The sequence below is a fragment of the Alosa alosa genome, chromosome 3, assembly GCF_017589495.1.
Source record: "Alosa alosa isolate M-15738 ecotype Scorff River chromosome 3, AALO_Geno_1.1, whole genome shotgun sequence".
NCBI lineage: Eukaryota > Metazoa > Chordata > Actinopteri > Clupeiformes > Clupeidae > Alosa > Alosa alosa.
Window position 1 is genome coordinate 31,212,578 of NC_063191.1, and position 18,008 is coordinate 31,230,585.

At 38.8% G+C, this 18,008-nt stretch overlaps 1 protein-coding gene across 6 annotated transcripts in view; it reads right to left on the minus strand.

Annotated features, from left to right (window-relative positions):
- Positions 1-1,276: 1,276 nt before the first annotated feature.
- The window catches only part of dab2 (DAB adaptor protein 2), a 219,467-nt gene continuing 202,735 nt past the window's right edge, over positions 1,277-18,008 (minus strand). For all 6 annotated transcript variants that reach the window (XM_048238681.1, XM_048238684.1, XM_048238685.1 and 3 more), the window contains one exon: positions 1,277-1,764. The gene's annotated coding sequence lies outside the window, so the exon portion shown is untranslated. The remainder of the gene's footprint in view (positions 1,765-18,008) is intronic.

Here is an 18,008-nt window from a genome sequence, read left to right on the forward strand (position 1 = left end):
GATTCCCGGTAGGCTACATCCTGGCATCGTGTACTGGGCCCTGGCCATTTCGCACCCAGGTTTGTGATAAGATGTGAAGCATCACATATCATCTGGCAATTATTAAAATAAAAAAGTGTTTTAAACACCAACACCATTAGCCTGACTCCGCCTGTCTACGTACTTCCGCTCATTTACATATCCCTACAGTACTCCGTCTGGAATAGCTCTGGTTCACTTCGGCAACCAGGTCCACCAACCAGGAAATAAACGTTTGCCAATGGATCTAGGCCAGACTCTCTGCGAAGTCAGAGAGTCTGGTATCCAGGCTATAACACCATTAAGAGAGCATCGAAAAAATAGAAGTTGCCTATAGGCTATCCATTAGACCTTAATGTGAGGAAATTCTGAAAAAGCCAAGGCCCATTAATTGAAAGCTCACCAGCAAAGATAGCCTATTGTCGGTGCAAATTTGTAAAACTTAAAATAAGTAATGCTGACCTGCCAGTTGGTGAAACTACACTTTAATGATCCTCGTGGGTTTGTGCCCAGGAAAACGAATTAAGTTGCGCAGGAACTGCTTTAGTGCAAGGCAAACTTTACTGACTGACAGCTTGCCGATATGCTCTGCGTCTGCAACACTACAAATGCACATAATTTGGAGAGGCAAAAAGTGTAAAACTATTTTATCCCAAATGCCATCAGCATTCTTAACAAACTTAGTGGCAACACACATACCTGGCTGAGCTGTTATGTAGCCTATATATAAACTTATTTATTCATTTTCTATGTTTTGTACTGCACTTGTTTTAATGATATCTTCAATGTGTCGGAGATGTTGTTTGTCCATCTGTCTATGTCTGATGAGCCAAAGACAAATGTCCACTATGGTGTAGGCTAGTTTATAGCCTACATTAAAGATTTATTCTAATCCACGATGCGTAATGTAGGGATGGAGAATGCTTTAAGTAGCCTATATTTAGGATTCAGCTGAAAAACTGTAGCACTCTTGCAAAACTCGTTTGGAAAAGAAGATATCATGTGATGTCGTGGTCTTATCGCCCTCTCACGGTGAATTGATGAACAGATGAATATTATGTGATTGTGTGCTTCTTTGTCAATCGGACCTTCGTCAAAATGAAACGCCATTGTGTGACAAGTGTAAAAATAGCTGAACTTGCACTGAAATAACCGAACATAATTGAATATAACCTGAACAAAACCTACCCCCTACCAGGTTAAGTTAACATATCCAGTTAAGCCAAATACAAAAAGAAAGCTCATATCCACATATACGTATGTATCAATAATAGTTTTTATTGAACAGTTTTGTAGTTTGTAGAGTTTGAAGATTATGTGATGATTATGTAATGATTATGTGACAATATAGTATGTGCTAATATAGACATCTTCACATAAGAAATAAGAAGTGATGTAAGTATAGACAACATTTTTTAGTATTATGTCAGCTGAGAGAAGTAGCTCAATAAAATAAACACATGACATTATAATTACTAATATTTTGAATAAGAATCTTCTCTTTACATTACTGAAAACAAAAAACTAATTTGGAACACACAGTATAAGTTTCCATTTTTCCATTTACTGGGTACAAAATCTTTCATCTCCATAAGGATTGTAGGCTAAATCAAAGACGCTCTTTTATTATATAATCAGCTGTGTGTGTTAGTATACACATTTAACATATTGAATAACACATCCAAGGCAGAGATGGGGTTGTTGATCTGATGTCCATTTTCAATCCACACCTCTCATCAAGAATAACTGTAATGAGGAAAGCAAGGAAAGAATATTGTAAGTCATAGGGAGAATAGCATAAACCAGGGTTTCTCAAAGTGGATGCCGCAGCACCCTATGGTGCATTCTAAAAATAAGAACAACTTAATGCCTACCTGTCTTCCAATACCATTCTAAGTCCTTACCAATCAGGTTTCAGCAGTACCAACACTGCAGCAACTCTTGTGGTAAATGACATAGCCTTCACTATTGACAATAGGCAATACTGTGCAGCCTTGTTTATCGATGTATCCAAAGCTTTTGATACTGTCAACCACAGTATACTTATTGAAAGACTGGCCTCCCTGGGGTTTGACTACCTTCACTGGTTTCAAAGCTATCTCACTGACAGGACACAGAGTATAGATGCTGCAGGTATAATGTCAGACGTCTTGGAGATAAAAAATGGTGTTCCACAGACATCTTCACATAACAAATAAGAGGTGATGAAAATATAGACAACAAGGTTCTATCTTGGGCCCGCTACTGTTAACACTATACATAAATGACATCTGTGCCTCAATACAACATTGTAAAGCTCACTTCTATGCGGATGACACAATTTCCTATGCTTCTGCACCAGTGGCGTAGCCAGAAATGTTCAAATGGGTGGGCACAGAAAAAAACAGGTGGGCAAAGCCAATTTGATTGAACATAAGGCCTAGATTAGATGCATACAAACATTAATCATAGGCATATTATATTTATGACATAACTTATGTTATTTATTTAATTTATTGAACGCATTTGATCACAGCCGACAAATTATGCAGAAACATTTTCAACCGGAGCAAAAAACAGATTGACCATATTGGACAAGTGCAAAGCCTTATCATAGGCATGGTACATTCATGACATGAAAAGTGGAACTTATTAAACGAATTTCATCATATCTGACAAATTATGTAGTCGGCTAAACATTTTAAACTTGCGCAAAACTCCATGAACCCAGCAAAGCCTTTTCATAGGCATGCTACGTTTAAGACATAAAAAGTGGAATATGAACACAGCTGACAATTACGCAGAAACATTTTAAACGGAGCAAAACAATGCATGCAGCTTCAGCGCGTCACATAAACACAATTGAAAGATTGATCATATTGGACAACTGTAAAGCGTTATCATAGGCATGTAACTTTTATGAGATGAAAAAGTGAAATTTATTAAACGCTTTCGATCACAGCAAAAAACGTAAATTCACGCAGCTACGTGAAATGTAAGTACAACTGCAGCCGCTTGGGGGCAGCATAAGTCCGCTGTGGCGTTCCGCGGTCGAACCGGACGGAGCGTTCGACAGCAAGGGCCGTGATTGGCCGAGTTTTCAGTGTGTTGTTTGCCGGTGTTTTTAGCAACCCCTGCAACATGCTGGTTCACTGTAGCCTATAAGCTTTGTACATAATGTCAAACATAGTTTTGGATTCAGTGGCAGGATTTCTTGATTGTACAGTGCCTGTCTCTCAGTAATGTTTTAAAATGAGAGCTTCGTCAGCTGGCAGTAGGCTACTTTGTGGGCAGTCATGATTCATGAGAGGTTCGCTCGTAACAGAACATAAATATGCTGCCCAGAAACCTTGTGAATAGTTCTGAACAAAATGACAGCATTCATATGACAAAAGAAAACGAATTCGGTCACTCAAGGCTGTGCCACAGCAACCAGTGGACAGTCCCTACCCAGTACTCGATGCAGCTAGCGTTGTCTGACGGTCGAGTGGGTTAATGCGCGTATTTCCAGAACAGGTCTGCAACTTTCAGGCAGTCCTGAGTTCAAATCCAGGCAGGAGTAATGATGCGACATTTTTCTTTAGAAATCTTTTTAGAAATCTTTTTATTGAATGTCTATTGTAGCCTACTACAGACAGTCGATGAGGTGTTCTGAAGTAGGCTTAGGCTGGGTGTAGGCTACTTTGAAACTTCTGCGGGGTAACGGGAGCATTTGTTTTTAAAACAACTATGTGTTGCCACACATAATCCCACGACTGACATACACACGGCGACTCAAGCGGTGTCTTGCTCGCAAATCTACGCCACCACCACCCATTAGTCTTAACAACAGACGGACAGTTTCTCGGTCCGTAATTATGCCAGCCATCCAGCACTTCTGGTGCATCCATCTATAGCCATGCAATTGACCCGAAGTCTGGAGTTGCTGATGGATGAACTCTGCAACTTCAGCAACATCAGTTTTATTGTGCCGACGCCAGAGGTGCTTTATTTGCAAGGTTCTCTGTAAAGTGTGGAGGCTTATTTCAATATTATGCTCTTCATGTAAAAGCGTTTGTATCTCAGTGTTTGTAAAACCACGTCGAAAATAGTTTTCAATGATCGAATCCATCTTGAATGACCACGGAAATATAAGGGGCAAAGCATTTCCTATTTAGTCATAGCGAAATATGTCAGAATAACGAGATACTATCTCACAATGAGATACTATCTCACAATAACGAGATACTATGTCACAATAATGAGATACTATCAATAATGAGATACTATCTCACAATAACGAGATACTATGTCAGAATAACGAGATAGTATCTCACAATAACGAGATACTATGTCAGAATAATGACATAGTATCTCACAATAATGAGATATAATAGATCAGATTTTTTTTTATGTGGCGCAAACGGGCTTCCATACCATTTAGCCTAACGTGACTTCAGAGGGACAGGTTTCAGGAACCAAGACAGGCCCATCTTCTGTCTGACTCACCTCACGTTAACCCATGCATTAAACCACTTTGTCACTTGAACGCTTGAACATACCGGTAGTTCACGTTGACAATGGAGAAACGTTTAGCTTACTTTGTTTATGACAGAAATTACGTTTTGTGCCAACACGTTGTAAAAACACAACCCACAACACTGCCTTTATTTGGTGCAAATCTCCTTTACTTTATAGTCCGCGATTCACATTAGGCCTAGTAGGCCATCACCGCGAGTGCATACAAAATGTTTTGCAATTTACGTTTGTTACTACCAGTCGTTGCGATTCGCAATTGAGACATCCTCTCTCCAGTTTCATTTTTGCTGTTGTTGCGAACGAGCTTAGGCCTATAGACTACGATATGGGAAATACTTTATACGATCAGCTTCAGAAATGAATGGGTTTACCTTGGCCTGTTTTTGCGATGTTGACAAACATGCGTAGCACATGGAAGCTCTTGATAGCGCATGCCACTAACGTCTATAAAAACAATATATTTATGGAATAAAACTAGACAGGTACCTCGGATTAGCATTGCTGTTTATTCTTAAACTGCAATTTTCAGAAGAAAGTTAATGCTTTAAATAGGCTACATCATTACAATATGTAATATATGAACTGAAACTGGACGGGCCATAATAACCTCTGACTAGTTTGGCCTACTTATTAAATTGCATACGTCGATGGATTAAAATTAAAAAGCAAATGTGCGTCTCTGTGCTGATTCTGATACCGTGGCGGTATTAATTAAACCGTGGGGGGCCGCCATCCTGAAATAAACGTAGAGAATAAGTTTCTCTTAATAAGAGAAACACCTAGCTAAAATCTTTTATTGCTATTTAGGAGTACTCCTAGTGGTAAGACAAAAGGCTTTGTGAATAATGGCCCCTGGTGTCTAACCCAATGCAAAGCCCATTTAGACAAAATAATGTCGAATATTACTGATGATATTTCATTGTTATTTAATTGGTTAACCCTTAGAACCCTAAGATGTTTTAAGGGCATTTTCACTACCTATATTCATAAGGATTTATTCTGGTCATTGTAAGTGCCAAACACACATATTATATATATATCATTTCATGTATTTGTAGCATTGATTTTATTTAGATTTTTAAAGAATTAAAATATAAAAAGCGTATTATAAAAATTATTATATTTAGGCCATCCTTAAAAATATTTTTGTTTGCAGTAACAGCCAAAAAAAAATAAAAATGGGTCGGTAGGTAGGTCAATATTTTTTTTTCCAAGATTCAAAGTAAAAAAAAAAGTTCAATTTTGGTCATGGTGATTAATTAGGAATGAATTTACACAAATGTGCATATCGTGACGTAACTGACTGGGTCTTCAACCCGTGCCTTCAGGCGCACCATTGCAAACATCATTCTGATGCAGGTTATATAGACCAGCCTTTCTCAAACTTCTTTGACCTGAGGCCCGGTCATGGCAGACTTTTGGGTCATAGGGCTCATCTACATGTACCCAGAAAGAAGGCTACAATAGCTCTTGGCCACGTTATATTGAAATTTGACTATACAATACTCAATGCTATACAGTATATTATACAGTCTCTGCTCTGTTTCTAAGGAAGTTCCAAAAAACAACGTCGTTCTATTCAGTTTTAGTTAAATAAATAAATAGCCTTCCAACAGGTTGAAGCGAGCTTTGATACCAACGTTATCGATTAGTTTCAGTTTCTCTCGGCACAAGAGACGCCAAGATTGAATGAATGCTCATACCACCACTTAATTGTAGGGCTCCATGTTTAATGACATCGATAGCAGAAACGTTTGTTTTCTTTTTTCGCCGATCAGCGGTTTCTTGATCAACTGCGCAGCAAATTATCAGATGAAGCATCGGGCCTAATTTCACTCCACGACTCCTTGAACCAGCAGTCTCCATGTTATGGACCCATATTTCGAGAAATGCTGAATAGACCACAACCAATTTCAATACTCCGACACGGTCACCGCTAGACTAGGGGGAGAAGGGATGAGAAAAGATCTGGCCACAGTTCCTCCAGAACTTCGTGCCAAGTAAAAGCGTTATCAGTTTGTGTGAATGAAACGGCGTAGGCCATAGTGTGACATGCGTAAAACCAATGGTGTAGAGATGACGCCAAGTGAGCCACGCAAAGTGAGCCACGTTTGCATGTAGGCAATTTATATTCACAATACTTGGGCCTACTAAAAGAAATATTATTTTATTGCATTTGTATTGGTATTGGTTGTTTAGAGTAAAAAAAACAATCGGTCGGTATTAACATAAAGTTTACAACCGGCAAGTCGGTCGGACTAAAAAGGGGAAAAAAAATAAATATTTGGGTCGGTTCTAAATTGACAGGGTCGGTCGGGTTACGGCAAACGAAAATATTTTTAAGGATGGCCTTAACATGTATCTCACCACAGCAAGCTCATAGCTCTACATACATGTCATGTGTGTGTAGTGCAGACTGTCCTGTCGGGCAATATAATTGCCATGTTGGAGGGATACTCTGGGGCTGAGCAATTTACAGAAATATGTGGTGTGTGATTTACGGAAATAAATGCCATTTTTTATTTAGTGATGAAAAATGACCTTTCTGCGCTCCATATCTGTGACACGAACTGATCTGACCTGACTTGATCCGAGTTTGCGTGTTAGCCTGTGTGTGCCTATGGTATACTTATAATGATTCTCAACTTTTTAATGCATTGCCATGAACAAAGTAAAGGCAAAAAAGGTGTTTCTCTGTTGAACAAATTGAGATGCAATGTGAGCCATAAATTGGATGCCATGCAGGAATTTGGTAGGATCTCAAAACCGGATTATGAACATGCTTTGGCATAGAGAAACACACGATATTGTTGGATTATAAACATGCTTTGCCACAAAAACAGACAAAAACGTCCAGCTATATGAAGTTATTATTTTGCGGTCACTTTGTCTGTTTTATAACCCAGAAGGATGTACTTGGTATCAAATAATAGCTCTGTGTCTCCTCTTTCATCTGACATGCATGGCATATCTATCCGATCACGGGTCCGCGAGTAATTCAAACAAGAGTAATGGGTGTGCAGCGTTGGTTTGTGTACATGACGTTATTATTTTGCAGTCACTTTGTCTGTTTTTATAAGCCAGAAGGATCGATATACATGGTACCAATGGATAGCCCTGTGTCTCCTCTTTCATCTGATATGCTTGCCATATCTATGCGATCACGGGTTCGCGAGTAATTCAAACTAGAGTAATGGGTGCGCAGGTGAACGCAGAGAAGTGTGTAGTCTCTTTGGAAAGCCCCACTTCTGCTCAGTCATGCAATAAAAGTTTCATCTCGCTGCGATGAACAGTTCCAGAGCAATGTAACAGAGAAGAAAGGGTGTGTTTTTTTGACGCACTGCGTCAATTGGGTTCTAAGGGTTAAATGACAAATTTTATTACGAAAATATTTCTAAAACTTCAAAAACTCAGTGTCTAAAACTCAGTGTCATTCAGACTTAACCCTTATGTTGCTTGCAGTTTGTTAAATAAAGCGCTGCAGATAACATTATTTATTTCTGATGAATTGCGTTTTTTGATGTCTTTTGCATCTGCTAGGCTCGGCTACTGTCAATGTCCTTGTACAGGTAAATGTTGGTAACAGGCTATAATCAATTAGCGAAACCATTTGTCCAGCTGTTTAAAAAAATGTTGTGCTACATTCAAACGCAAAAAGTGCTTTGATTTCTTTCTCGTTTGAACGTCGGCAAGCAGGCATGTTGCAATTTAAGTGAAATTTCTACAATATCCCAACCTATCCCACTCTGATATTTAGAGTTGTTTCGTTAAGATAAAATTCAAATTCTTATTCTTTTGGGTTCGGCAAAGGACGTTTTTTGCCTTTTTTATTCATGCCCTTTACAACTATGCTTATCCGCCCTGGCAAACTTGTCCATTATGCATCGATCAGGAATCAAACCCTGCTCGCCCTCGTCGGAGTCCTGTGCATTCTTATTAGTCTGTCAACTCTATGGGAACGAAATGACAAATGGCTCAACTGTCTCTGACTGTTCTACTCACTTGGGTTAAACAAAATGAAAAGGCATTTTTGTTCAGAATCTTTGCTGCGCCAGTTCCATTGATTGTAGCGGAAAATAGGGTACGTCTTTGACTTAACGCATCCGTCTCTGGTGTCCAGTTTCTAAGTGTCTTGTGCGTATCGTTACACTATCAAATCTATAAGTAACCGTGAAAAGTAGGGTATAAGATATATAAACTCACGCTATTGTATTATCATATATGTTTGGTAATGGCTCAACTGTCTCTGATTGTTCTACTGACTTTGACTGACTTGGAAACTGGATGCTCATGGAAGCAGTAAGTCAAGTCGCATCAAAAATAGTAGTGGCAGAACTCCCAAGTGCCACCTGGTGGTTGTTTGGGTCAACTGCAGTTTGTGTCATTTTTGCCGAGAATATGGTGTGCGATGCAGGAAACATGCATGCAGGAAACCGTCCAAACTTAACTGATACCCACTTTAGCTTCGGTGTGTCATCACATCTAATTGAAACAGATTGGCCATATAGGCAAGCCTACTGCAAAGATTAAAACTTTGTTTGAGAGAGAGAGAGAGAGACCTCCTCGGTTAGCGATTAGAGAGAGAGAGGGAGACAGAGAGGAAGAGAGAGAGAGAGACCTCTTCGGTTTGCGATTTGACTGATTCTTGAGCTCTCAGCGGAGTGCTGACTTGCACACCTTTTTGTGCAACGTAAACGAAGGAAAGCCCAGACAGACGGGCAAGACTGACAAGTAGGCGGGCCTAGGCCCGTCCGTGACTACGCCTATGTTCTGCACCTACAGCAGAGCAAGCAGTAGCACATCTTCAATGTGCTTTTGACTATGTACAGCAATCTCTGCATAGCCTTAAATTGACCCTGAATGAGTCTAAAACAAAATTAATGGTCTTTTCTACAAAATAAGGAGAAAGCCTATCCCTGATGTCCATAAAATTCACTCTTACTGGGGAAAACATTGAGCGAGTCAGTATTTCTCAGATTTCGGGCCTATTTGGGTTACTGAAATTTTGAAAAATAAAATTCAAAATTTGACTAATTGGTATGCATCAAATTATCAGTCATTTTGATAGGAGTAACCTTGTGAGCTTGGTTGAGACCACAATATAAGGGAATTTATGATTTTTTGTAATTTTTCAGGTAAATGTCATTACCATCACATCATCTAATATGTACATTTTAAAGATGAAATGATCAATCAATGATCAATTAATGATCCATTATGGTTTCACATGAAGTCTATTTTATCTTGAACTTATTAGAATTGTTGAATTTTACTTACAACATGAATTATAGTCGTTTAAGTATCTTATTTTTTTGCTTTTTCACTCGACCCTGGCTTGGAATTTCATTTATTTGAAATAAATGCCATATATCATATCTGTTTCCATCCAGTGGCAATTTAGACTGTCCAACATTGTCAAAAATATCAAATTAATGTCATTTATTGTAATTTATACATAATCTATTGGCAAAAATATGCTTGGTGATGGTGATGACATTGCAGTTCTGGTAATGACATTTGTTTCAGTGATGACAAATCACTGATTGCAATCTATTGCAATTAAATGTTTATAATTTAGAAACCCAAGTTGAACTGACTTTGTGAAAAAAAAATGTATTTCTTTTAAAAAAAATTACTTTAAATGTATCTGCAAAAATGTCATCACCATCACAGTCGTCATTACCACTACATTTCAAGCTATAATGTGCTGGTAATGACTGTGTTGGTGATGACATTTATACCGAAAAACTACCCTGAGAAGCAAAAATGATCACCATGCAAGTGTAGCTAGCTAAAATTTCAGGAATATTCAAAAATACAGAAATACAATGCATATGGTAATGACACAATAAGTGTACATGCCCAAAACGAGGGATAAAGAGTAGATTTTGTTATGTTTCTGGACATCAAGGCATCAATCTTTCTGCTTGACACTCATGTATTCCACTGTGATATTAGGTGACCATGGTTACCAAATATTGTTTTGATAAAAAAAACAGTAGCAAAGTGCCTTTATGTAGAGTGTGCTGGTAATGACGGTTAAACCATGGGACAGGTAAACATTAAGCAAAATAAAGCAGGAAATGCATATGCATAATGTGTGCATGCAGTTCATTAGTTCAGATAACATTTAATTCAGATTTTTTTAATTCATTTTTGATAAATAATGTTTGAGATATGGCACAATATGTGAAAACTCTGGTTGCGGACAACACCAAAACACTGATATTGTACCATAAAACGCCAATAAAATGTGTCTAAATCATGAATAGGAGCAACCAAAAAGTCTAGGCTTGTTTTTCTTTATACTAATTAGTGATGCTAAACATTATTAGATTTACACCCTGTGGACAGAAATAGGCCCCAATTCTGGGAAATACCCAATTATAAATATCTGGCTGGATGACAGACTATTTTTTAAAACACATGTGCTTGAACTACAGAATAAAGTCATGTCTCTCCCATGAAAAATAGACTGTTGATAGTTTAATCAACAATACTATCAGTTTTACACTATGGCGTTGTGTATATACATGCTTCCACCTCAACACTGAAACCACTTGATACAGTATACCACAGTGCCATACGTTTTATTACCGGTGATGGATTTAGAACTCATCATTGCACACTTTACCAGAATATGGATTGGTCTTCCTTATCAGATAGGAGGGATAGACATAGCCTCCTCTTGCCTTAGGTCCCTGTTATTTTTTTTATTTTTTTATTTTTTTTAATGATATGACTATGGTACAGTACCCTTGTTTTTAACTAACTCGATTTTGCCTGATTTATGTCTTTATTTTTCTTGGGTGTTCTTACATTTTGATTGTATTCTTCTAGAAGTATATGTACTTTGTACTCTGTTTTTTGTACTGTTTGCCATCAGGGTTTGCGGCAAAAGAGCTTTCTGGGCTCAGTCAAATTTCCCTGAATAAACAAATTCATATTATAAGAGGGTTCTATATATAGATCCCTGGGGTTCTATAATTGGTAGGAATGAACCATTAGGGAAGAACCATTTAAAAAAAAAAAAAATCTATATTGAACCATGTGATAACAAGAAGCCACTTTTTGTTGAAATGTTTCTTAACTTGCCATGGAATTAAAAAAATAGGCCTATAGTGTTTGGCTGGCCATCATTTGTATCAAATTAACCATTAACCAAACTAAAGGATAACTGGACAGACCACTTTGCATTAGGACCACAGAGTGAGTAATGAGTAAAATTAACAATTTGTATTACTTACTCAGTTTTTATCAACTTTTCATTAACACTCACAACATAAGTAATTTGGGGTCGAAAAAGTGGACCAACTTACTGACAGTGAGCTGAGGCTACTAGTACAACTTTAATTCAACCTTCAGACATTTGCAGATCAGTCCTCATTTTCTTGCCGGTTCAGGTGCAGATGGATATCAGTAATTCGATGAGATATCAGTAATTCGATGAGTAAACAATTTACTGTTGCACACATTGTTTCATGTCATGTTGTAACATTTATTCAGAACCAGTTTGATGTGCTTTCTTGCTAACAGTGACAACAATAGCTAGCTAATAGTTAATGTTAAGTTGCTGGGAGAAGGAGTAAGGGTGTGAAAAAAGTGTCTTTTTTTTCAAAAAAAAGTGCTAACATTAGTGAACATTTACATTACATGTGTTAAGCTCATTTTATATTCATTACGTTAGCTACGAGGCAAATGAAACAGGTGCTACTGTAAGACCAGCCTTCATTCTAGCATTAACATTAGGCTGAATATCTTTCATCCAAGCTATTTGTAACTAACAATGTAGAAATCAGTGAACTTTGGATTGTATTGCTCACCATTTTTCATGATCTGCTAGGCTATTATCGCTTTGTCGAACTCTCATTGCAAACATATACGAGAGACTGTGCAGCGTAGCTAACGGGCTGGTGTTCACTTGTCATTTTGGACGTGAGCTAAAGGTACAAGGTACAAGGAAGTTTATTGTCACATGCATATAGTTACTGGAAGTAAGAAATGCAGTGAAATTATGTCTGGTGTCAGCCTATTTGTGCAAAGTTGGGGGGGTAAAAAGTGCAGTAGAAGAGGGGTTTAGTAGATTAAGTGGCAAGGGCTGCATAAAAAAGGTGGGGGAGGATTGGGATTGGGTGGGGGGCACCAACAAGGAGCACCCAAGAGCAACGGGGGCAAGGAAAAACTCCCTTACCAAGGAAGAAACCTTGGGCAGATCCACGGCTCAAGGGGCTAACCCAACTGCCAGGGGTCTTGGTGTGTGTGTTGGGGGGATGACAGGGGAGATGGGATAGTGTGCTGTGTATGTGGGGAGAGGGCAGTGTGCAATATGTGTGCAGTGTGCTGTAAGTATGTTGGGGATGTGTGTTGGAGAAGCTTCCTGATGAAATAATGTGCTGTGTATGTAGGGGGGCAGGGACTTACTATTGCAAGCAGAGTACTGTATGTAATTTATGTGAGTGATGACAGTGAAGATGTGTGTGTGGGCAGGAGGGGAGTGGAGCAGTGACTGTGTGTGTGTGTGTGTGTGTGTGTAGTGTGGGTAGGTGGGGGCAGTGTGCTGTAAGTATGTAGAGGATGTGTGTTGGAGAAGATCCTGAAGACAATGTGCTGTGTATGTGTGTGTGTGTGGGGGGGGGGGGGGGCAGTGTGCAGCAAGTATGTAGAGGAGGCTAGGCAATCAAGGACATGAGTAGATGGAGGAGAAATCAAAAATAATAAATAAAAAGTTGGACATAGCAACAGTTACTAGGTGGGGCGGGCCTACCACTGAATGACTGACAGTTCAAGAGGATCTTTGCAATAACTTTAGATTAGAATTAATTCTGAAAATATATTATAATATTTATATTTCAGAAAAAAATTAAACAAAATCACCACACCAATTATGGGTTATGATAATTATTTCAACCTGATAATGAATGATGATGAAAATACATAACTATCCCAGAGCAACTACAACTAGATTTGCGGTTCCGAGGAAACTGCAAGAGTGGGTTTGATCAGAGGCATGGAACTCGGCCTCATCCAAGGATTCCAACGGTACCTCATTTATGAAAATCGGGCACACGGATCAAAAGTTATCTGCATTAACGCAACATCCAATAAGCTAAAACGCATAAATACTGTGGTTGCTATGCTGGTTGCTAGGGCAATCATGCTGCTTGCTATGGTGGTCACTAGGTTAGAAGGCCAGCGCCTCCTGAGAGGCCTGAAGGGTCAGTTCTGAGGTTGTTGGCTGCTGGAACCGAAAAATGGACTGCATTTTCTTAAAAGACAATGTGACTGAAGTGCGGGCAAAGTTTGCACAGAAATGTACGATTTTTCCCACCCTCATCGACCTTGTCATAAAACTTGTTTAAATGATCACATGATGATTACATGAGAAATACTTCTCAAAACAACAGCAATTATATGGGTGCCGTTGTTTTGGGATGTTTCCCTCATGCAAGCATCATACACTGATAAGAGTATATGCTATTTAATTACATTTCATTTGAATGCCTGAATGTAAGAATTCAGGAAACACAATACCAGCTTTTCACATTTCTGTTGTTTACTAGTTTATGTAAATCACATAACACATGAACTGTTTACATACTACTGATAGCCCATTACTGTACACAATAATACCGTGCCCATTCATTAACATATATTAAACATCAGTCGTCTTGTTTACACATTTAAACCATATTTGCACTTCAAATTTCGACTCCAAATTGTAGTAACTACATCTACGAAGTCTAAGGAAGATAACCAGGTAGTCTTTTCAAAGATTACGTCGATTTTATGAGAACGCCAGCCCTCAGAAAAGCAGTAACTATTCATTCATTCACTTCCTTTTTTCTAGCTCGCAAAATCGCGGTTGTTCTGTTTACAAATCAAAACCATATTTACACTTCGAATTTCGCCTCCAAATTGTAGTAACTACATCTACGAAGTCTAAGGAAGATAACCATGTAGTCTGTTCAAAGATAAGATACATTTTGACAGAACTACAGACCTCGTAAAAGTAGTCCCTAAAATGACTCCATTCACTTCATTGCAAAATCGCGGTTGGGCTGTTTACACATTAAAACCATACTAACAATTTACATTTCGACTCCACATCGTTGTAACACCATACCGAGGGTCTTAAGAAGTGAGTAAATTTGGCTGATTACGTTAACGCATTTCCAGGGCTTAGTTATCATCTAAAAAAAAGCAGTGGCTATTGCTAACGCATTCATTTTCAATGCTTAGCATGTTAGCTAACATTAATAGGTTTGTATATGTGCTAACGCTTACTTGAACGTTCCCTATTGTGGCTTGTGGGGTAGAATCCAACTTGTTGACACGTTTAACATTACTGTTGTTTACTACTTTATGTAAATCACATGACTATAATAAACTGTAACTTACTGAGAGCTAAGGTAATTCTGATTCAGACTGCCAAGTAATATCCAAACAGTGTGATGAATGGCCATCACGTAAAGCATATGACAACAGCAAATAGCTAATGTTTACGTTAGCCCGTGCTTTCAGGGCACCTCGGAATGACAAGGACCGCCCCCATAGAGCTGGTAAATTCCGCCCTTTCCGCTCTCCCCGCTGGACCTCTAGATTGAAAAATCGTTAATGCAAGTGAATGTGAGTCTGGTCCCGTTTGAATTTTGCCATGAATGTGAACATATGTTGTCTGTGAATTTTAATATACATTTTCGTGTAAAGATTGCTACAATTGAGCGGGTAGAAGTTTGATGCGGTTAAACTTTGTGTGAGAGCACTTTGTGGACTACAACTTTCCGCTAGGCGACAGCTTAACTAGTTTCCCATAACAACCATCAGTTGGTCGAGATGTAGAGGGTTATTAAGATCGACTTTGAACACAGTGAACCATACAACTTTACAATCACACTGTATCATAGTGTTAATGTGTTGAGTGAAGCTAGACATGTTTGAATATATTTTTGTTACCATGTGTGTTTATTCCTGCCGTTACAAAAACTAGCATCTCAGTTAATGTTAGCGATTAGAGCTAGCTCACGTCACAGGCGACAAGTAGTCTTTCTCGTTATGTCTTTTCCACAACTGATAGCCGAAGAATCATATAATATACTGTCAAACTCGTAACATGAAAAATTATATTAAAAATTCACAGACAACATATGTTCACATTCATGGCACAATTCAAACGGGACCAGAAAATAATTATTCCCAAGTTCACATGAAAACTGTTGGACATGAAAGGCCACATGGACTACAAACGAACTACAACGTGACGACAAAAGTGATGACGAGCCCCTAACTGGGCAACTCTGTTAGCAAAATCTAGCGGTTGTGGCTAGATGGGATACAGCTAAGAACGGAAGTTACGTAACAGATAGTGAAATCTCGCCGCTCAGGACCGGAAGTAGGAAGCGATCGTGGATATTCCAAAGGAAACAAGAAAAATAGCTATTTTGCGAACATTAACATCACTTTTATGTTATAAATTCATGTTAGTAATACTATTACAAAATAAATAGTTTAGTTATGATCATGGGTGTCCCAAAGAAGTAAAATATATATAGACACGTAAGTTTAACTTTACCCCGCGTTACGAGAACTTATAATTAAAGACGTCTCAGCCATGGATATCCGTGTCATAAATGAAAACTATTTTTAAAACTATTTTTATGGATCGTTGTGAAAGAGTTGCTTCAATTGCACAACGAACACTGTCATTTCCCTTTGGGGATGGACCATAACTGGCTGTGATGGAGCTGCTAACGATTGGACTAAGATCGTAACTTTTGAAACCTGGCATGCAATATCTCCCTCTGCACGGAGACTCGACTCCATCTGTAGAGAACACAACATCTAGGCTTACATATATGTGCAATGTATTGGCAGTACCATTATGAATCATATAGATATATGCAGTGAACAGAATATATTATAATAAAAACTGAATAAATATGGTATGAACCATATGGACGGATACCGGTATGTACAGTACAGTTATGTGCCGTGTGGTAACAGTACTATTGTAGTGCAGAAACAGAAACAGAAACATCAGAGAGACTTGCTTCTACAGCTACATAAGATAAGAGTTAGAGAGTCACAATATGTCCAATATGATTTCATTTAATTTTAGGGGGGTGGGGTTTGTGATTTTCACATACAAACAAAGCATTTTGGTGCATTCTGACAAAATAGAACATTTCCTGTGTTGGTAACTTTACTCATAAATCTATCTACAGTCAAATATGCATTTAGAGAAATACAATAAAATATCAATATAATATAATACATTTTATGTGTGGTTGTTTAAGACACACTGAAGGCATGATGCCACCATAGGTTTGCAGAGAACTACAATATGCACACTGAAGGCATGATGCCACCATAGGTTTGCAGAGAGCTACAATATGCACACTGAAGGCATGATGCCACCATAGGTTTGCAGATAACTATATACAATATGCACACTTGAAAGGGGTGGGGTGGTGGTGTGGGGGGGTTGTGAGGGCCGCTGAAAACCAGTGTCCATCCTCACACGAAGGGGTGTGGGGTTGTGAGGGCCGCTGAAAACCAGTGCCCATTCTCACAGAAAAGAGTTACAGTTAATCTGCAGCCTTAGGCACTGGTTAGCAGAAGGTGTCCACTACAAACCAACAAACCCCACTTCTAAAAAAACACAAACACATTTGCGCACTCCCCGGGAAAACAGGAGATTCTGTCAATCTGAATTTTAAGTTTTTAAGTTGCTTACATAATAACATTGGCCTTTATATGACACATTATATGACACAGGAGGGAGAGGGAGACGCGCGCACACACACACACACACACACACACACACAAACTCGCGCATACCTCCTGACCAAAACTGCGGTCTTTAGTTAAGACTGTAAACTTAGTCATGGTTTCTTCCTCGTAATCACTGAGGTACTTCTCAAAACTCCTGTACGACGAGAAGAAAGCTGCCATTGTTATAGTAACAATATCGTCACCAGAACGGCTCTGGTATCGTCGAGATTTTGCGATATTTCACTGTCTGTTACGTAACTTCCGTTCTTAGCTGTATCCCATCTAGCCACAACCAAATATAGCCCCAGGTTCCGACCTCTGACTCACACATTAAGTGACGTGAATGACGCGGAATGATGATGTTTTCACTCGGACAAAGATTTTTCTGAAACACATGAACGCTAGGTAACTTACTTATCGTTGACGTTGACCCGACACGTTACATATAAGTTAGAGAGTTCTGTTTTCCCAAGATGGCGCCCGTCTGTATATGTGAACGAGACGTGAACGGTACTGTTTTTCTTTTTAATAAACTGCCTGTAGACTTACACAGTTCTCAATGCTTCGGTTTACATGTAGATACCCTCATTATGCTACGGTGTAAGTGTGTTGCTATTTGGAGCCTTGGTAGCGATTTATTTTTACTACGTTTAGTTCAAGCATCGTTGTTTGGTGGGTCAGGTGACGAGCCGTCGAATCACAGCACAGCACCCAGAATGCAT